At 41.2% G+C, this 19631-nt stretch overlaps 1 protein-coding gene across 2 annotated transcripts in view; it reads left to right on the forward strand.

The window, feature by feature from the left end:
• The window catches only part of DYM (dymeclin), a 332893-nt gene that overhangs the window by 191981 nt on the left and 121281 nt on the right, over positions 1 to 19631 (forward strand). The window lies entirely within an intron of this gene.

The following is a 19631-nucleotide window of genomic DNA, read 5'->3' on the forward strand; positions in this document are numbered from 1 at the left end:
AATTAAGAAGAAGCTTCTAGAATCAATTAAGGCAGGGTAATCAGGGCACCTGGGTTTTAAAAAGGAGCTCACTTCAGTTTGTGGTGCGAGTGTGAGGAGCTGGGAGCAAGAGGCGCAAGGAGTTGAGAGTGAGAGGGGTGTGCTGCTGGAGGACTGAGGAGCACAAGCGTTATCAGACATTAGGAGGAAGGTCCTGTGGTGAGAATAAGGAAGGTGTTTGGAGGAGGTCATGGGGAAGTAGCCCAGGGAGTTGTAGCTGTCATGCAGCTGTTACAGCAGGTACAATAGACAGCTGCAGTCCACAGGGCCCTGGCCTGGAACCTGGAGTAGAGGGCGGGCCCAGGTTCCCCCCAAACCTTCCAATTGACCTGGACTGTGGGTTCTCCCAGAGAGGAAGGTCTCTGGGCTGTTCCCCAACCCACATGGTGAATCTTTGAGGCAAGAAAATCCGCCAATAAGCGCAGGACCCATCAAGATAGAGGAGGAACTTTGTCACACTACTTAGTAAAAGTCTAGACTAACAAGAAGTACAGTATTTTAAAAAAATATTGGTTTTGTGGGAGCTATTTCTGTGATGGTCCTTCCTGCTCTTGAGGTGCTTACCTCTATGTATGCCACCATCATCTCCCTGCTTGACACAAGTCATCTATTCACACACAGTGGCTGCAGCCTACAGTACATGTTCAACTTAAATCTGAGCTCTCTTCCTTGCAGTGTTTACCAAGTCTGTAACTCTAATTGTTGCCTATATTTGATACTGTCTTAAATAACTCCTGTGCTGCTATTCCTGGTATCTACATCCAAATTCTTACATATTACCCTTCATGGTCTCTAAGTTCAACTTTCCAAGTATCAACCTGTGAAATGTGAAATAATAATGAGGCTAATGGAAGCCTTTGAAAGCAAGCATATATCACCTCAATCCTTGGAAAACTTGCAGACTTTTTACCCATTTCAGAATATGATATGTACAGCCTCTTCCATATTCTGCACAGAATTGCCTTTCCTATACTCCCAGTCTCTCTCTTCATCCCTTTCCACTCTCCAGTCCCTCTGCATTTCAAACATCTGTCACTGTGTCTCTACCAGTCACTCTCCCTGCACTCCACCAGTGATCAGTGGATCCTTCCTGCATGCTCTTCCCACTATCTAGGCAGCAGATTGACTCCTTGACGTTTCTCAGATCCTATCTCAAGACCCAGGCAACGACATGAAACTCAATCAAATAATCTTAGGTGCTTCATACACAACAACTCACTATGAAGCTTGGTTTTTTTGTATCCACTACATTCATCTTGCCTAAAGGCAGCATGTTGGTAATCTTTCGGGGCAGGTGGAAAAATCAATTAATCTGAGAACTCACTGCATTTACAGAATTCTTCATTACAGATTGTACAGATTGTTCACTAAGTGAGAGATGGTGGTTATTGCAGTGGTGCCTGTGGGGTCCTGTCAGCATGGAGGCCATGCTTTGCTGCGTTGAAACACAGACAAAAAAGTGGCTGCATTATTTAGTTTAAGACAGGACACAACAAGTGACTGTGATCAACACTAGGAGGGAAGAGGAAATGAAGACAAGGGTAACAGTAATAATGTAATGTTTTTACACAGTCTTAATTTGCTGAGACAGACAGGGCTTAATTTCTCAGAGACTATTGCCTGGAGCTCCCCATGCCCCACCCTAATTCAGGGATCTTGGCTTCAGCTGCAGGGCAGGGCTCAGGGCTTTAGCCACACAGGGAGGCACCACGATTGGGGTTTCAGCCATGCGGGCTGCCTCAGGGCTTCAGTGGCTCCCGCGGGTTTGAAAATGTTTACTGGAGCTCCACTCTGGATGGCTCCAGCTGAATTTAAGCCCTGCTGACAGGTTTTTGTCTAAACTGTTAAAAACTTCCAGTCATGGGGATTCCAAACCTGCCTGAGACACCTATATACTTACCTGTCTTCATAGTTTGAAAGCTTTTTCTTAATATCTAACCTAAATCTCCCTTGCTTCAGATTAAGCCAATCACTTCCTGTTCTACCTTCAGTGGACATTGAGAATAACTGATCACCATCCTCTTTATAACAACTCTTCACATATTTGAAGACTATTATTGGGTTCCCCTTTAGTCGTCTTTTCTCAAAACTAAACAAGTCCAGTTTTACTAACCTTTCCCCACAGGTCAGGTTTTCTAAAGCTTTTATCATTTTTGTTGCGCTCCTCTGGACTCTCTCCAATTTGTCCATTCCTAAAGCATGGTGCCCGGAACTGGACACAGTACTCCAGCTGAGACCTCACCAGTGCCAAACAGAGTGGGAGAATTACCTCCAACGTCCTACATGTGACACTTGTGTTAACATATCCCAGAATGGTATTACTCTTTTTTGCAACTACATCACATTGTTGGCTTATATTCAATTTGTGATCCACTATAACCCCCAAATTATTTTCAGTAGTACTACTGCCTTGCCAGTTACTCACCATTTTGAATTATGCATTTGATGTTGCCTTCCTCAGCATGTGTAGTAGTTTGCACTTGTCTTTATTGAATTTCATCTGGCTGATTTCAGACAAATTCTTAAATTTGTCAAGGTGGTTCTGAATTCTGATTTTTGTCCCCCAAAGGGCTTACAACCTCTCACAGCTTAATGTCATCTGCAAATTTTATTAGCATACTCTCCACTCCGTTATCCAAGTCAAAAATGAAAATATTGAATAGTAATGGACCCAGAAGTGAGTTCTGCGGGACTCCACAAGGATACATCTTCACAGATTGACAGCAAATCATTGCTAACTATTCTTTGAGTACAGTCTTTCCACCGATGATGCATCCACCTTTGGTCTAGATGAAATACTATTATTTCCCTAGTTTGCTTATAAGATTGTCATGTGGGATTGTGTCAAAAGCCTTACTACAATCAAAATATATCATTTCTACGGCTTCTCCATATCCACTAGGCCAGTAACCCTGTAAAAGAAGGAAATTAGATTGGTTTGGCGTGATTATTAAAAATCCAGGTTGACTATTACTTATTGCCCTATTCTCATCTAAATGCTTACCAACTGATTAATAATTTGTTCCAGAATCTTTTTGTACATATCTGTGGACTTTTGTCTCCTGGTCCCTTTGAACCTAGTTTAAAGCCTTCCTCACTAGGTTGGTGACTCAGGATACATCTACACAGCAATTAAACACCCCCGGTTGGCTAGGCTCAGCTGACTTGGGCTCCTGGGGCTTGAGCTGTGGGGCTGTACAATTACTGTGAAGACGACTGGGTTTGGGTTGGAGACCAAGCTCTGGTACTCTGCTAGGCGTGGACCATTAGTGTCATCTCCCGGATGTATGTGTTTCTGCCTGGGTCCCTACCCTTAATTGTGAGGATGGCCAAGAATACAATCACCTTCACTCACAGAGCCCTGTAGTCACTGCTGATATGCTCTGGGTCATAGGCAGTATCATTAGTTCCCACATGAATGAGCAGCATGGGGTAGTGGTCAGAAGGATGAACCTCGGCAACCTTCCCGTAATGTTTCGGACACGGGCTCCAGGCAGGCAGCACACCACCCAGGACATCATGTCAGGTCAGCAGATAGATGCCTCCATTCCCCTCACGGGGGAGTCCACAATCACAAACATCCTATTTCTTCTCCTCTTTGAGTGTGGAGTCAATGAGTCCCCCAGCCTCATTGCAGATGGCTCCTTTTCCTCAAACTTTTGTTGCCAGTACCGTATATAGGTTCTTGACCTCAATGGATCGGGATGTTTGCCCAAGGTGACCAGCAGGTAATCTCATCGCAGAGTAGCCTGTTCTTCATCCTCTGGTCCCTCTGTACTCTGTGTGTCATGATACCGTATCACACGTATATCATAAGAGTTAAATATTTGTAGGGGTACTCTTTGTGTTCATCCCTCTTTTCATACCCCACAATCGAATAGTCACTGTGATTAAACTGTTTCAGCACCCAGTGGACCCAACTGCTCCATGTTCTGTGGTAGGAATAAAGCAGAATTATATTTATATCTAGATTCTTACTCTGAACTCATCAGAATACGAATGTCTCTCTGAAGGGAAATTAAGAAACTGTCTCATAATAAAAAGGTGCCCTGAATGAGGGCCACAGGAAAGCCCTAAAATGCAGCTAATACTTTACAACTACATATTTTTTATTTTAGGATGTACAGTTTTAAAATAAAATATCTAATAGCTTAGCCATACAACAGAATGCAGATAGTCATAATTCAAGTCTCACTAGATGCTCTAATAATTCCTCCTTTAATGTGAGAAGTAAATTCAGTTTTCATGCAAGCTTTTTCCTAATTCTCTTCTGAGCAGAGACTACCAATTTTTTTAAATTTTGAAGACTATTGTCCATTAAAGACTGAGAATATCTAATATAGTGCACGTAGGATCTCAATAAAATATAACTTTATAACATCAGAAAATTTACATCACATTCCTGCAAACATCAAACTTGACAGATTTGTGTGAATATTTTCATTATGTTTAGCTGCTGGGAATGGAAATAGATATAACATTATTTATAATAAAATCCATGACAGCACTCAATTAATATTGGATACATCCTGTATTGAAGAGTGTGAAGAGCCTTCCCATCTCTTAACTGTTAGGATACTCTTCATTGTTTACATTGCTCATTAATTACACACAATTTTTTTACAATGTGCTAAGGATATTATCTGCCACCGTCTAACTCTGACAAAGTGGGTATTCACCCACGGAAGCTTATGCTCCAATACTTCTGTTAATCTATAAGGTGCCATAGGACTCTTTGTCGCTTTTTACAGTTCCAGACTAACATGGCTACCCCTCTGATACTTAACGCTTTTTGTATTTGGAGAGCACTGACAAATGTAGTGTCCAGAATTATACTGGTAGATTACACTAAAACTCCCTTGTTTATATTTTCTTCTCTGTTGTCAGTTACTTCTCAAGTTAAAAACAATGAAATTAATCAAACATCCTATATTATGCTTGGTAGAAGTACAGAAACTCACAAATGCATGTATTATTTAGATCTGGATTCATGGGGTGCTTTTTGTTTTGTTTGTGACCTTTGCAATTTTATATAAAAACAAGAAGTTTTATTTTTAGAAGTTTATCTTGGTGAAATATTTTGAACAGCTACAGATAAAATAACCCACAGGAACTGAAAACAGAGAGGTAGGGTGCAGATTGAGAAGTGGTGTTTAATGCCTTGGGTAACTTGTATGTATAGAGTTTGAATTTTCATTTGGTTTTGTTTTATAGCAGTCTTATGAAGTTAATCAGTCTTATAAGGACCAATCCTGCAATGTGCGTGGAACTTTCAATTCCCATTTCTTTCAAGAGGAGTTGAAGAATATCTGCACTTTACAGGATCTAAAGCAGAAAGTAACTTCAAGATAGCTTAATGTCTCTCACCAGTTCCTCAGAGGTGAATTGTTGTAGTAACGTTTTTTTTTTTGGGGGGGGGGGGTGTCTTTTTTACTCAAAACCCTAACTTTCTTCAAAAAGGATCTTTGTATTTAGAAGTGGAAGATGTTTTGAAGAAGAGCAGAACATTTTCCTTTCAAGTTTTGCTCCCTGAAAAGTGCTGTTGATTGTGGGTAGCCCAATTTTACTGCATTTCTGCCCTGTTTGTCCATTACTATGCCTATATGAAACAGGAAGGTTTATTCAATTAGTACAGTACATGTTTTCTGTCGAAAAGTAAAAACATTTGTGCAACAGCAAGATGCATGTGATCTGAGCTGCTTATTAGGAGCCTTGTTGGACTTAGAATCCTGAAATTAGTAGTCTAAAAATAAAGTGGGAGATTAGAAATCTCTGATTGGTTAATAAAGTTTCCAAGCAGTGACATTACCAAAACATAATTACTAGCTCAGAATACATTAGGCTGCTGGCACAGGAAGATAAACAAATGGGTATACCACACTGCTTTACCCAGTGTGAGCATTCCAGTCTTCCTGCCTATTTATTTTTTTCTTTGATAGTCACTATGCTAGAGGGAAACTTTTTTAAAATATGGCTTCCTGTTTCATATAGGCATAGTAATGGACAAACGGGGCCGAAATGCAGTAAAATTGGACTACCCACAATCAACAGCACTTTTCAGGGAGCAAAACTTGAAAGGAAAATGTTCTGCTCTTCTTCAAATAAATGCAGCCATGTATTGCATGTGTTTTGTACGCACACCAGAGCCAGAGAACTTTACCTAGCTGCACCTCTGGGGACGGCACTCATGACCTGTGGTCATATCCCCTCCCCTGGCCATATAAGAGCAGCACCACTTCCGACCCCCTTAGTTCCTTCTCACCATCTGTGGCGAGAGTTGGAGCTCTGTGTGGCATGTTCAGTTCACACTTTCACTCTGTTTTCTTAGCAATTTTCTTGTATATAGTAATAGTAATACCTTAGGTTTAGTTTAAGTGTTAGTAGAGTAGTTGGCTGCCCTGTGTGGTGCCCTCACCAGGTTTCAAGCATTGTCCATTGTGTGTGTGGGGGTCACTCCCAACAGTAATTCCCACACAAGGTGCTTGTTGTGTCTTGGCAAGGGACACATTAAAGAGAGTGCTCCATCTGCAACTCATTTACAAAGAGGACTTGGGTGGCGAGACACTTGTGGTTGAAGCAGAAACTTCTGAAGCAGGCCATGAGGCCTGCTTCGGCACCAAGGCCCATCTCTGATCAGCAGTTGCTTTCAGATCCGGCAAGTGATACCTCCCTGCATTTGGGATCTGATGTTTCCCTCAAGAGGAAGAGGTCATTCACCCTCCTCTGGTGTGGCGAGGAAGAGGTCCCATAAAATGAGTTGGAACCATTCTAGGGCTTTGGGAGACTCCTCCTCCTCCTCTTCTAGGAGGAGTGCTGACCAACACCATACTCCCTCTGGCATGTGAGATGGAGCAGGTCCGTCCAAGATCAGAAAGGGCCCGTTTCATTGACTCTGGTTCTGGCCACGGGGCATCCATTAAGTTTAGTACCAATGATGTCAGCCACCATGCTGTCTCCATTCTGGTGGTATGCCAGGTGGCATCAGATCTGCTTTGCCCCTCAATCCCAGACTCTCTGCTGGTTCAGGAGTTCTCCGGTGCTATGGCTTCTACCAGCTCATCCTGCATTGTGCCTTTGGCAGCTTTTGCCCATTTTGCAGAGCTGACAGGCCCATCAGCACTGCCAGACCCAACACTGAAGGCCCACTTAAGACTCGTGCATCCCATCATTGAGTTTGGTACCGGCCTTGGTTCTGATACCTCTCCTGGCACCAAGTGGGAATGTCTCATTCGGTGCCACCGGTGCTGATTCCCCACTCCTCTTCAGCACTAATGTCACCTCCTTATTGGGCTTTAGATGAGTCTGACTGGTTATTTGCCCCATCGGGGCTGGCTCCTCTGTTGTCACCACAGAACCTCCAGGATTCCTCAAGATCCAGTTCAAGCTTGCCCTCCTTCTCCTCATTGGCTAGGCACCAATCCTTGGTTCACTGTCAGTACTGAGATTGGCATGTGTCCTGCAGTCAAAACAAGGGCTCTTGACCCAGTGCGTACTGGCCACCAGTGCCTTATTTGTATGCCCCCTGATCTATGGCCTCTCTGCAATCCCTGGGACACTCCTCAGTCTCTGAGGTCCCCTCCAATGCAAGATCACTGGTTCTGACAGTGGCGCCTGCTTTCCTGTCATCTCAGCTGCCAGTGACCGTTTCCCCTGGCCCTATGGGGCTCTTCCAACCAGATCCTGTGGTACAAGAGAAGGATCTGTCACTGGTGCGGCAAACCACCTCCTCGTCCTCCTTGGATGACTCTACTGTGCCCGTCATCTTCCTCTCCGTCAGTACCCAAGGACTTTAAGTCATGTAAGGATCCCCTGAAGCATATGGCTGCTACCTTGGGTATCCATGCAGAATTCTTGCAGGAGAATATGCATAAGCTGCTGAATATTCTCCAACCATCATCTCCAGAGAGAATAGCCCTCTTGATAAATGAGGCTCTCCTGGAGCCTACTAAGGCCCTCTGGAATACCTGTGCTTCATTGCTCCCTGCTTCAAAGCATTCAGAGAAGTAATATCTTTCTCCCATGCAAGTGTTTGGGGGTTTCTACTCTCACCTGGCCCCTAACTCCCTGATGGTGACCGCAGCAAATGACAGGGCTCGGCATGGAAGGTATAAATCCACCCCCAAGGACAGAAAGTGCAAGAGGATGGACGTGATGGGCAAAAACAACAATGAGCATCCCCAAGTTAAGTAATATAGGTTAGCTAACCTGAGTTAAGAATGTACCTTTGTTTTCAGTGTAGGCATACCCTTAGTTGCAAGAATGCACATGTAGTGTTGTGTGTCAGAGGAATGCAGAAACAATACATGAAAGTCTCGAGGTAATAATAAAAAAAAGAAACATATGCTGGCAGTATTAGCAGCTTGTTGACCTAGTTCAGCCATGAGGAGTTTGATAAGCTGATCAACTATTCCATTAGTGGAAGGTGTCACTGCAATTAATAAAAAGTAATGTAGCAAAAATGAGGATGCTATTGTTAAAATATGGGAAAGATAAGACATTGAAAGGAGGCACAAGTGTCTCCTACAAAGTAAAATTTAATTTAATTAATTAGTGAATGAGTGAAATACACCTCTACTGTAGTTTTAACCATGAAATTGCCCCTTACTGTCCAGATTACTATACATCTAGTGTAGTGGTGCTCATATGCATTAGGTGACATCCGTGCTGATTTAGCTGCATCATCAAAAAAAGGAATGCTACATGTGGTGGGCGTGTCTGCTGAGTGTGGAGCATATGGGGAGGAGGTTTAAGCTAATATCAGCTGTTTCCAACATGGAAATACCATTGAACCTTGGTTTAAGCCAGGACAAAGCTGCTGGGGATTCAGAAGTGGGCACTTGGCAGAATATTAATACTCTTGTTACCATCTGGTGTAACGTCCACTAGAAGGGAGTTCTGAGCCTAGAGGCCTGGCAGTCATAGGTTATAGAGATTGCCCAGATGGACAGACTCTCAGATTTATTTTAAAATGGCCTGGATGGGTATGAAACAGTATAGAATATATACCCTGGAAAATACCTAGGCTGTGAATACTCCTCTGGCTTTGAAAATGACGACAGCTATAAGTTCAGGCTGGAAATGAGGCAGAAGGTAGAACTTTGAGGCATTGTTGTCTAGTGTATAGAGCACTGGCCTGGGACTTAAGGGAACTTGGCTCTGTTCCCAGTTTTTCCATTAGTCTGCTGTGTGCCTTTGGCAAATCACTTCACCTCTCTGTGCCTTAGTTCCCCTTCTGTAAAACGGGGATAATGACATTGAGTTCTTTTGTAAAGTGCTTTGAGATCTACTGATGAAAAGCGCTAGATAAGAGCTAGGTTCTTTCTTTCTTTCTTTCTTTATCTGTTACTAGCAATTAGTCATGCTCCCTGCAATGTATTATGGCATAGCGGTCCTGAAATTGTTAGATGTCTTGGCTCTGCAAGTGCTTGAGACGTGATACTGAGAAACAGTCACTTGCTTGAGAAGGAGAGCTGAGGCCAGAGTGAGAGCAGGCTTGAAGATGGGCTGAGCTTTAGAAAACACCCTGTTGTCTTATCTGACCCTTTTTTGTATCTACCTTAAGAGCCACACTACTTGAGAGTGAACTTTTATGACAATTTTCTTCACTTACTGCTGCTTCTCTGGTCTGGTACACGGGATTGTACATTTTGCCACACTACATTTAGTAGCTGTCAATCAGTGCTCAAGATTGGATATGAAATCAAAAAATGCGTTAAGTTAATGGGTGAGATCTTGACCTTTTTGAAATCAATGAGAGTTTTGCCATGGGCTTCAGTGGAGCCAGGATTTCACCCAATATTTCTAGGAAACTTGAAGCTGCAGTTCAGAAGCTGAAATTCCAGCAGCTGTAGATTCATAGATTCAGAGTTTTAAACACCATCATTAGAGGTTTCTAAGAACAAGTTCAACAAACACCTGTCAGAAATGGTCTAGTTATCACGTAGCCCTACCTTCAGTACAGGCGACTGGACTAGATGATCTATTGAAGTCTCTTCCAGTCCTATGATTCTGTGATTCTTTCCCAAGCCTTCAAGTATCAGAGGGGTAGCCGTGTTAGTCTGAATCTGTAAAAAGCAACAGGGGGTCCTGTGGCACCTTTAAGACTAACAGAAGTATTGGGAGCATCAGCTTTCGTGGGTAAGAACCAAGGCATCTGAAGAAGTGAGGTTCTTACCGACGAAAGCTGATGCTCCCAATACTTCTGTTAGTCTTAAAGGTGCCACAGGACCCTCTGTTGCTTTTCCCAAGCCTTGTGCTGGTGGAGTGGAGCAGAGACTGCACACTCTCGACATACATAGAGCCATTTTATTCTACCTGGATGGAACACAATTTTTTCAGAAGTCTCGTAGGCTTTCTCTGGCTTGTGCAGAGAGGGTCAGAGGACAGGCCATCTCTACTTTCAGAATATCAAATTGTCTCATCCAGTGCATTAGATCATGTTGCCAGCTAGCAGACATGCAATCACCAAATGGTTACTTGCTCATTCCACCAGAGCAAAATCCATCTACGTAGTTTCTCTAGTGAACCTCCTTATTCAGGACATTGCAGAGCAGCCACCTGGTCCTCCACACATGCATTTGCAAAACATTATGCACTGGTGCAGGGAGCCAGAAATGATGCAAGATTTGGAAGATCTGTTTTGCAGCCCATTTTCGCAGAGACTCCTTGTATCTACCCCCCTTTAAGGACTGTTATTAGGGAGTCACCTAATGTAGAATATGTGCACAGATGAGCACTCAAAGAAAAAGATGTTATTGCTGCTCTTCAGGATCTATAATCCATTTACGTATTCCACAATCCACATGCCTCCTCACTACTTCAGAGTCCTGACATCATAGACGCTCTCAGTAGCGGCGGAACTGGGTATGGCAGGGCAGTTCCACCCTTTATACCCTCCCAAAGTGCACAAAGACGAGGAGGACACATGTACCATCCCGGTGAATACTGCTGACTAGATAATCTCTGTGTGCATTGGACATGCATTCACCTAATTAGGACTACACATCTCGAAAAACATCAGTTACTGTACAGGCAAGTAACCTTTTTTCCCAGGTTCATTTTCCCATATAAATTAAAGAATTATCTTTCATTTCTTAATTAAAGGAATTTGTGGAGTTTCATTGCATAAAATGCATTCAATATGCTCACCAGCAGCAAGTAACTCATGAAGTCTAACCAGGCTAATATCCAGAGACTTGACATCTACTATGTATTTGGCTATTTCTGTCCTTGCTATCTGAGCCCCGAGCATAAGGATCATGAAACAATATCAAATCTTAAAATACAAAACTCTTCCTCTTGGAATAAAGGATGCGTCTCATGTCTTTATAAAATTTTGTTTATAAAAGCTGAACTCTGACCTCTTCTGAGGCCAGTCTGAGTCTGACCATATGTAAATGGATTGTTTCAATAGAAATAATTGTAATGGAGGAAAGCACAAAAATTATTTTTGCTGTAAATCACTGAGGGTGAGTGGTAGTTGCCGAAAGAACAGTCACAGTCATTGGTAGCACTGTCATTGATCTCTCCTCCTTCTGATGACTTGGCTAGTGACAGAGGAAAGACTTGAACAAATACAATTTATCTGATCCTGTCTTGCATATTCTCCTATCAGCCAGAAAACAATCTACAAATTCCTTCTATTCTCCCTTTTACAGAAGTAGTTAGCCTTGTGTCTACCCCTCTCAATCATACTAGAATATTTTACCAAGATATTCCAGTCTTTGATGACAAGAAGGAACTTCCAAATAGAATAGCTTACATTATATTTGCTTTGAAAATTGGCATTTAAGCAACTGGCAGTTATTTTTAAACTTTTGGAGGGGGTTAAATAAAGCTTAGACTTGTATCCAATCTTCAGCTTTCAACCTAAGGGAGATCTGAAATCTAACATCTCCTGTGTAGTGAGGTGCCAGCGTTTGTTCACTGATCTTCAGTGAAGAGGGGGCTAACTCCAACTCAGCTTTCCACTCCCCTTGCGCTGGTTGCCTAGGCCTAGGTCTGTAAGAGTGAGTGCTTAGGATACAGAGGAGAGAGACTACCTGGCTCCATAGAGTTCAACCCCAACCTGGGCATCTTCTGACTCTAAGCTGCTGGACGGGCTGTTTTATTTGTTGTGAACGTTCAATTTTTTTACTTCAAGGACAAACCTTGAGGAATATGACTGACTGACTGACAGTCTTTTGTTTTCTGTTTTTTTGCTGCTGAGCAATTCTGTACTCTCTTGAGCCCCGAAAACTGGTGACATTAGGTTTCTCTCTTGTTAAACAGCGCTAGCAAGGAGAGTGGAAGAACTACCAGCAGTATGCATGCCCTGTAGACGCTATACTTTCTCTCAGTTTAAGGAAAGCACAGTAATACAGTTCAAAAGTGGTTAACATGTGTCCCATTATTTTACTTGGGATTTGTCTAATCTGCAGCACAGTGCTCTGAAAATGTAAATCCTACATGTTAATGCATCATTTCCATTTTTTAAAAAAATGAAGGCGAACGTGTGCAGTAATGATTGCCTTACACAGGGTTTTCTCTGAGCTTTAGAAAAAGAAAACCAAAAAAAAAAAAAAAAAGACTTCAGTAGAATGTTAGAAACAATTCTGTTGTTCCAGTAGAACCTTAAAAACAGCAGTCATTCCTGACCAGATCTTCTCAGTCTGTTCTAAGTTAAACATATTTATAGAACTATGAGCCACATTCTGTAACAAAGAAAGAAAGAAAGAAGGAAATTCAGGATAAGTGACAATTTGCTTGAGCCTGTCTGTCATCTCCAGTTGGGTGGTAGTTTGATTGTTGACTATTTCTGCAAGCATCAGTGAGGAGTTCTGACACATAGTGCGTGTGGTCTTCGTTCAGGTCTGACACACAATGATTCCTGTTATAAATTTTCTTTTTGGGAGTGAAAATCTGATCTAAATTAGGAAATAAATATTGAGGCTTTAGGAATCATCTCTTACCAGCTTAATTAAAGACTGTATTACTGTTCTGTGTAAAGAATAACGCACAGTAAAATATTCAACTACTTCTAAAACATGATATGTCTTGTGAGATTTGTTCTCTGCTCTTCACACTTTATTAATGGCATTATTTTTATTGCAACATTGCAGTACAGTGAGTGATATAATCACTGTGTCTAGGGATTATGGAGAGTGTGGGTAGTACAGGATCAGGATAGGTATGTGTGAGAAAGTAGCTGCTGAAGAGGAAATAAAAGAGGGTGGTAGAATTCCCAAATAAACTGTATCAGTCACAGTCTAAGTGCCATAGCTTCCATCCCAAAGAAACTTACTCTGCCCCCAGGAATCTGTAATTCTGACTCTGACCTCAACTTTATCCTAAGGATCCTGGCTGAGAATAGAATCTTAGAGCGATCTCAAATGAGAGAAGTCTGGATCTGTCTGTCCAGTTAAGCACTTCATCTAAGCTATCTACTAACTCCATATGCTTATATCTCAACTTGCCAAGTCCCCAGAGATGGAACATTGGCTTTTAAAATCGCTAATGCAGATTTAAATGAAGGGTGAAGCTATAGCTACAGAGGAAAGAAGCTTGAAATGATGTAGGATTTGACAATTACAGCATGCATCAAGTTTTCTATAAGTCTTTTATGATTCAGCATTTCTAAAGCTAGTAGTGTACAGTAAATATGGTAAATAACAGCAGGCTTTGTGTAGTGGAAATAAACTTAAGTCTGAAATGAATGACTAACCTTGCAATGAGGTCATGTGAAGAGGTGTTACTGACTCATTAACAACTTTTTAGGTCCACAAGTGGATCTTTCCCCAAAGTCAATGTGTGCGTTAGGGCAGAGCTGGGCGGATGCTGGTAAAAGGGGTGATGGCTTAGAAAAACAGCTCTAAAGACTTGTCAGGTTACAATTGGAAGGCCCTGTTTTAGAGACTGGCTGGCTCATGCAAATACTTGTTCTCATGACTGAGGTTTTCAAGTTCATACAGACTGCAAATTTGCAGCTTTGCACAAAAATGCTAGTGTTTGAATTAATACCAGTGTATTAAGAAATTCCTTTAATCCTCTGTAGAGTTTGTGAATTATCACAAGTGTCTAACCAAAGGATAAAAGTATAATACATTTCAAAGGTAGCATTCCAGTAGTAATATTCCTTAAGCTGCCCTGGATACATTCCTTCTAAATAGCTGGTCCATCTGCATGATTAAACATTTTTGTGCTTTGTCTTTAACATTGGTACCATGTAAACACCTCTTCCTGGCTCTTTCATATTTATCTTCATATGGGTCATCAACTCCTTATGTCTGGTTCTAATCTACAAATCCTTTTGTTCAGAAAGGTAATGTGGACTCTATATAATGAGAATCCTTCTTCTCGTAAATGTATGACTAGCATTTCAGTCTACCAAGGGCAGCCAATGAATCACCAAATCTGTATCCATTTTCCATATCCCTCCATAATAAATGCTAATAGTATGAAAATAATACCCATCTGATAAGACTTTTGTTTGTGTTTCATCATTAGTCACATTATTAAATAAGAATATAAGAATGGTCATACTGGATCAGAACAATGGTCCATCTATCCCAGTATCCGCTCTCTGACAATGGCCAATGCCAGATGCTTCAGAGGGAACGAACAGAACAGGGCAATTTCGAGTGATCCATCTGGTATCGTCCAGTCCCAGCTTCCGGCAGCTGGAGATATAAGGACACTTGTATCCATGATCATCTTGGCTAATAGCCATTGATCGACGTATCCTCCAGCAACTTATATAATTTTCTTTTGAACCCAATTATGGTTTTGGCCTTCACAACATTCCTTTGACTGTGCCTTGTGCAAAGAAGTACTTCCTTTTGTTTGTTTTAAACCTACTGTCTATTACATTCATTATATAGGGATCTGCTGTGACTGTGTGTTTCTTCAAGGCTGTGGGAACTCATGCTCATTATGCATTAGCACAAGTTATTCCTTTTTATGGAATTTAAATAATATTTTGCAGTGCTATAGGTCTTTTCCTTCACAGTCATTCATTAATTAAGCCTCACTTCACCCCTTTATGGCAGATAAAAATAAAGAGCTCAGAAAAGTGCTCTCCAATAGAGTGGGGTATGTAAGTTGTTTAACAACGTATAGGGAAATTTCCTGATAATTTAGGATAAGAAGTGAAGAAAAATCCAGTATTCAATTGAAATTGTAGGGAGGATGTATATAAGCAGAATATAATTACTATAGTTTGGCCAGCAGACTAGGAATTAATTAATTAATGCTCTCATTTTTAACACACAAAAAAAAGTAAAAATTCAGAAAGTACCATGGAATCTTTTCACGATCACAAACTTCCGGGGCCTTGATTTTACTTCTCATCCAAAAGAGAGCATTTCCAGCAGTGCCTTCCAGCTTCATGCCAGGGCACTGGTTTGGTGTTGATTCCAAATAAATAGTTACTACCTACTGAATTCTCAACACCAATTTTTGTAGTATTTGAATTGGGCTGACTGTGCTTAACATGTGAGATTGCCAAGGCAGAGTAGCAAAAAAGAGCTTGATACACCAACAAATATGCACTAAACTTTTATATCACTCTCAGTGCTTAGATACCACTGCCAATAGGCATTAGTTGCAAGATGGAAGAATTTTATATGTAAATGAGCATTATGGTCAGAAATTTTATTTACTATACTGTACATGCCTATTTCCAAAATGGCATATACAACTTCGAGCCATCATCGTTTTATGCCAACTCCAGTAGCTGGAGGAAGGTGTTTATAGCATGTATATGAGCAAAATGACCATTATGTGAATTGATAGTTTATAAACCAGGGGAAAAATTAACTCTGTTTTGTACTTGTGTGTATCATTAAACTTGAGCTTATGCCAATGTGAGATTATTTGTTTCCATAATAACAAAAGTACTTCATTTTGGGGAAGGGAGAACAAGACAAGCCTGAAAAACAGAAATGTAACAAATTAAGATGAAATGTAGCATTAATCTAATTTGTGAAGATGTGGAACAAGCCAGCATTTGCCCCTAGGAAATTGATTGGATGATCTAATAGGTCATCATCATCTATATCCTCCTTGGGTCTACCTGGTGTACATTTTTACTGTCACTCTTTGGGAAGGTCTGAGTAAGTGACTAATGAATCACATTCTCGATACATTTGTGTATAGTTTGGATGCCCGCAAACACTTGGGCATGTCCACAAACACTGTGGACTTTCACCGTCCCTTTATCAAATTGTTTTATCTGGGTTTTCCCACTGGGTGTCATGACAGCATGATGACTGTCATTTGAAAAGATAAATGATTAGACCTTTAAGCTCTTTCTAACTCTTCATGTAACAGACAGTGTTGTGTAGTGTATATTTTTCAGACTCTGCTGCAGAAACAATATGACCTAAACATTTAATCAGGCTTTGCAGAATTGGCTTTTTTTTCATGGCTCCAGATTAATCTAGTTTCTCTGAGCTAATATGTGTGGCATGCATGTCTTGAAGACTTAAAATCAAAACCTTACTTTTTCTGAGTAATTTTAAAGATTTATAACCTTAATAAAATCTCTCTGCCATTTGTTGAGAGCCAGATTATGAACTACAATAACTGAAATGTTAATCAATATTTGGAATTATTTCCTTTTTGAATATGTCTGGATATGCTGCTTTAGACTTTCTTGTGTTAACAGAAGGGGTGTGAAGCACAATAGTCACAAACCAAAACACACTTTCTATGCCACATCTCAGTCATTTTGTTAGTTTGGGTCTGTGTACTCATAAGGATATTGGCTCAGTACAGTTTGCATTTGATTCTTCTGTATATTTGTTATAAAACTTCAGCTGACTTAAGTAGAGGAAATATCTACTTTTGATTACTTAAACTCTTTTTGGGGGGATAGAAATGTAAATAAATAAGAAGTTAAGCTGTTCTGTAGACTTTGTTGGATGCTGGGAACCAGGTCTTTAAATCTATCCTTGAAGTTTGAGAAGAAAAGTCGTATAAGAATTTCATGTGTTTAGCATTTTTGTATTTTTTCCTTCATATTTCTTGGGGCTCTAGGCTTATGTGCGATATTTTAAATGTATAGGATTCAGGATAAAAGTCTTAAATGACTTTTTCCAAATGAAAACCCAGCCCACACGATACAAATTGCATGACGTCCTTCATCCAACCATACTGTCTCACTAAGCCAGTCACAAAGGACATGTGTCCGGTTCCTGTGCTGTAGCCTATCTTTCCTTGTAACAGGGTGACAATGTTTTCTGTTGACCCACCCTGTTAGCAGGTATTAGAGCACTGCATAAAGCTGCTGACTGATTCTGTTAACGGTTGTGACAAGGGAGGCTCATTAACTCTGTCTTGGATATAAGAGAGGTAGGACTGGCTTTTTGGGCACAGGGAGCTGGGGTTTAGAACAGAGAGGGCATCTTCATTGAAACTCTAGGAACAGCCAGGCTTGGGAGAACTCTTAGGCTAAGGTTTGTTTTCTTGTTTTGAGCTACCACTAAAAGCTATGACCCAGAAAGGGGCTAAACTTGGAGTAAAGTGTGTGTAGATTCTGTCCAGAGGAGGGTGAGAATACCACATACTTACAATCCCCTAACGCTTGCAGAACTTCAGTAAGTGACACTGGCTAAAAACTGGAGAGAAGATATTAAATTTGTGCCCTTGAGACACTTCTGTACAGTCACAGGGGTAGAGAGCTCATTTCAGAATTAAGAAACGTTTATCTTCAGAGTATCCTGAAAATTCCTTTCAGCAAGAGAGACTGAGTAGATACAACTGGGCTTAAAAACAAAACAAAAAAAAACCTTCCCTGCCTCACAATAGTTCAGATGGTTGGGATTTTGTAGACATTATGGAGAATAAACCTTTCTTTGCCTCCTTCAAAGCCACAATACACAATAAAAGTTTTTTGTTTGTTTGTTAACTTTTGGAAGCATTCATTTGTCTAGTTGATAAATACCACAATCCATTGCAGAAGTTTGCAATGTATAAAGTTGGCACAGATAACTTAAAAAATGCTGCCTGGTAGGTGTGATGGCTTAGTTAATAGTACGAGCAACCTTAAGGTCTTGGGTCTGTGGGTTGAGATTTAGCTGAGATGCCAGCAGCTCGTTATAGAGAAGCACTACTGTGGATAAAGAGTTTTCTCTCCCTCCCAGTCCCCCCGGGGAGAGTATGTCTTTGGAGGGGAACACAGACAGCTTCTTTGTGGGTGTGGGAGGGAGAAATATGGTGAAGTAGGAGGGCTCATTGAAAGTTTAGTTGGAAAAAACCTGCCATATTAAGTCATCTTGTCCATCTCCGTTCTAATACAGGATTGTTCTTTACAGTATACACCCATGTGTTTTTGCACCCCCAAGACTCCTCCATTTAGGGCCCATTAGAGTCAATTCTTGCAATCCAAACTAAAGAAAATAAATGCCCTATGGTCTAAAATTTCATTGTATCTCTCTTTTTTCCTCTTAGAAGTAGTTGTGTTTTAGATAAAATTTTGAATTTTGAAGTGGGCTGTAGCCCACGAAAGCTTATGCTCAAATAAATTTGTTAGTCTCTAAGGTGCCACAAGTACTGCTGTTCTTTTTGCGGATACAGACTAACACGGCTGCTACTCTGAAACCTGAATTTTCAGGAACAGTCTTAACTTCCAGTAGGATCTAGTAGAGTGTTGTTCTGATCATGTTTGTAGCAGAAGTTCTGAGGAGTGCATACAGGCACAGTCCCTGCCTTTGCTGAAATTCTGCATGAAGAGGGACTGTTTAGCCTCTGCTTACTGCCAGTGATGCAGTCAAATTTTTTAAAAAGAATTGGCAGGAAGCGTAGGACTTGGTGTGAGAAGGCAATAATCCTGTAGCCATTGTGACGCTTTGTGGTTCAAAGCAGATCAGTTAAGGGTCTGTGTCACTGCCTGCCCTGACACCAGTAGCATGCTCACAGCACCATAGCCTCACCCTGGCTTCCACAAGCCTTGGTTACTCCTTCTAGGATGAGTCTCCCATCCCAAATTTCCCCAGAACTTTCTGTCCTTGAGTTTCCAGCCCTCTCCTGGAACACTGTCAGAAGTTCAGTTTCCTGCTCTGTTAAAGAGACAGTAAAGCATTTCATTAATTTAACTGGGGTTTAACAAACACTCTCATTTGGGTTTATATTACATACATAAGAATATAAGAATGGCCATACTGGGTCAGACCAAAGGTCCATCTAGCCCAGTATCCTGTCTTCCAACAGTTGCCAAGGCCAGGTGCCCCAGAGGAAATGAACAGAACAGGTAATCATCAAGTGATCCATGTCCTGTCGCCCATTCCCAACTTCTGGGAAACAGAGGCTAGGAACAACATCCCTGCTCATCCCGATTCCTGGCTAATAGCCATGGATAGACCTATCCTCCATGAATTTATCTAGTGCTTTTTTGAACCCTGTTATAGCCTTGGCCTTCACAACGTGCTCAGGCCAGGAGTTCCACAGCTTGACTGTGCGTTGTGTGAAAAAATACTTCCTTTTGTTTGTTTTAAACCTGCTGCCTATTAATTTCATTTGGTGGCTCCTAGTTCTTGTGTTATGAGAAGGAGTAAATAACACTTCCTTATATACTTTTTCTACACCAGTCATGATTTTATAGACCTCTGTCATCT

This window comes from Malaclemys terrapin, chromosome 6 (genome assembly GCF_027887155.1).
Source record: "Malaclemys terrapin pileata isolate rMalTer1 chromosome 6, rMalTer1.hap1, whole genome shotgun sequence".
Classification (NCBI taxonomy): domain Eukaryota; kingdom Metazoa; phylum Chordata; order Testudines; family Emydidae; genus Malaclemys; species Malaclemys terrapin.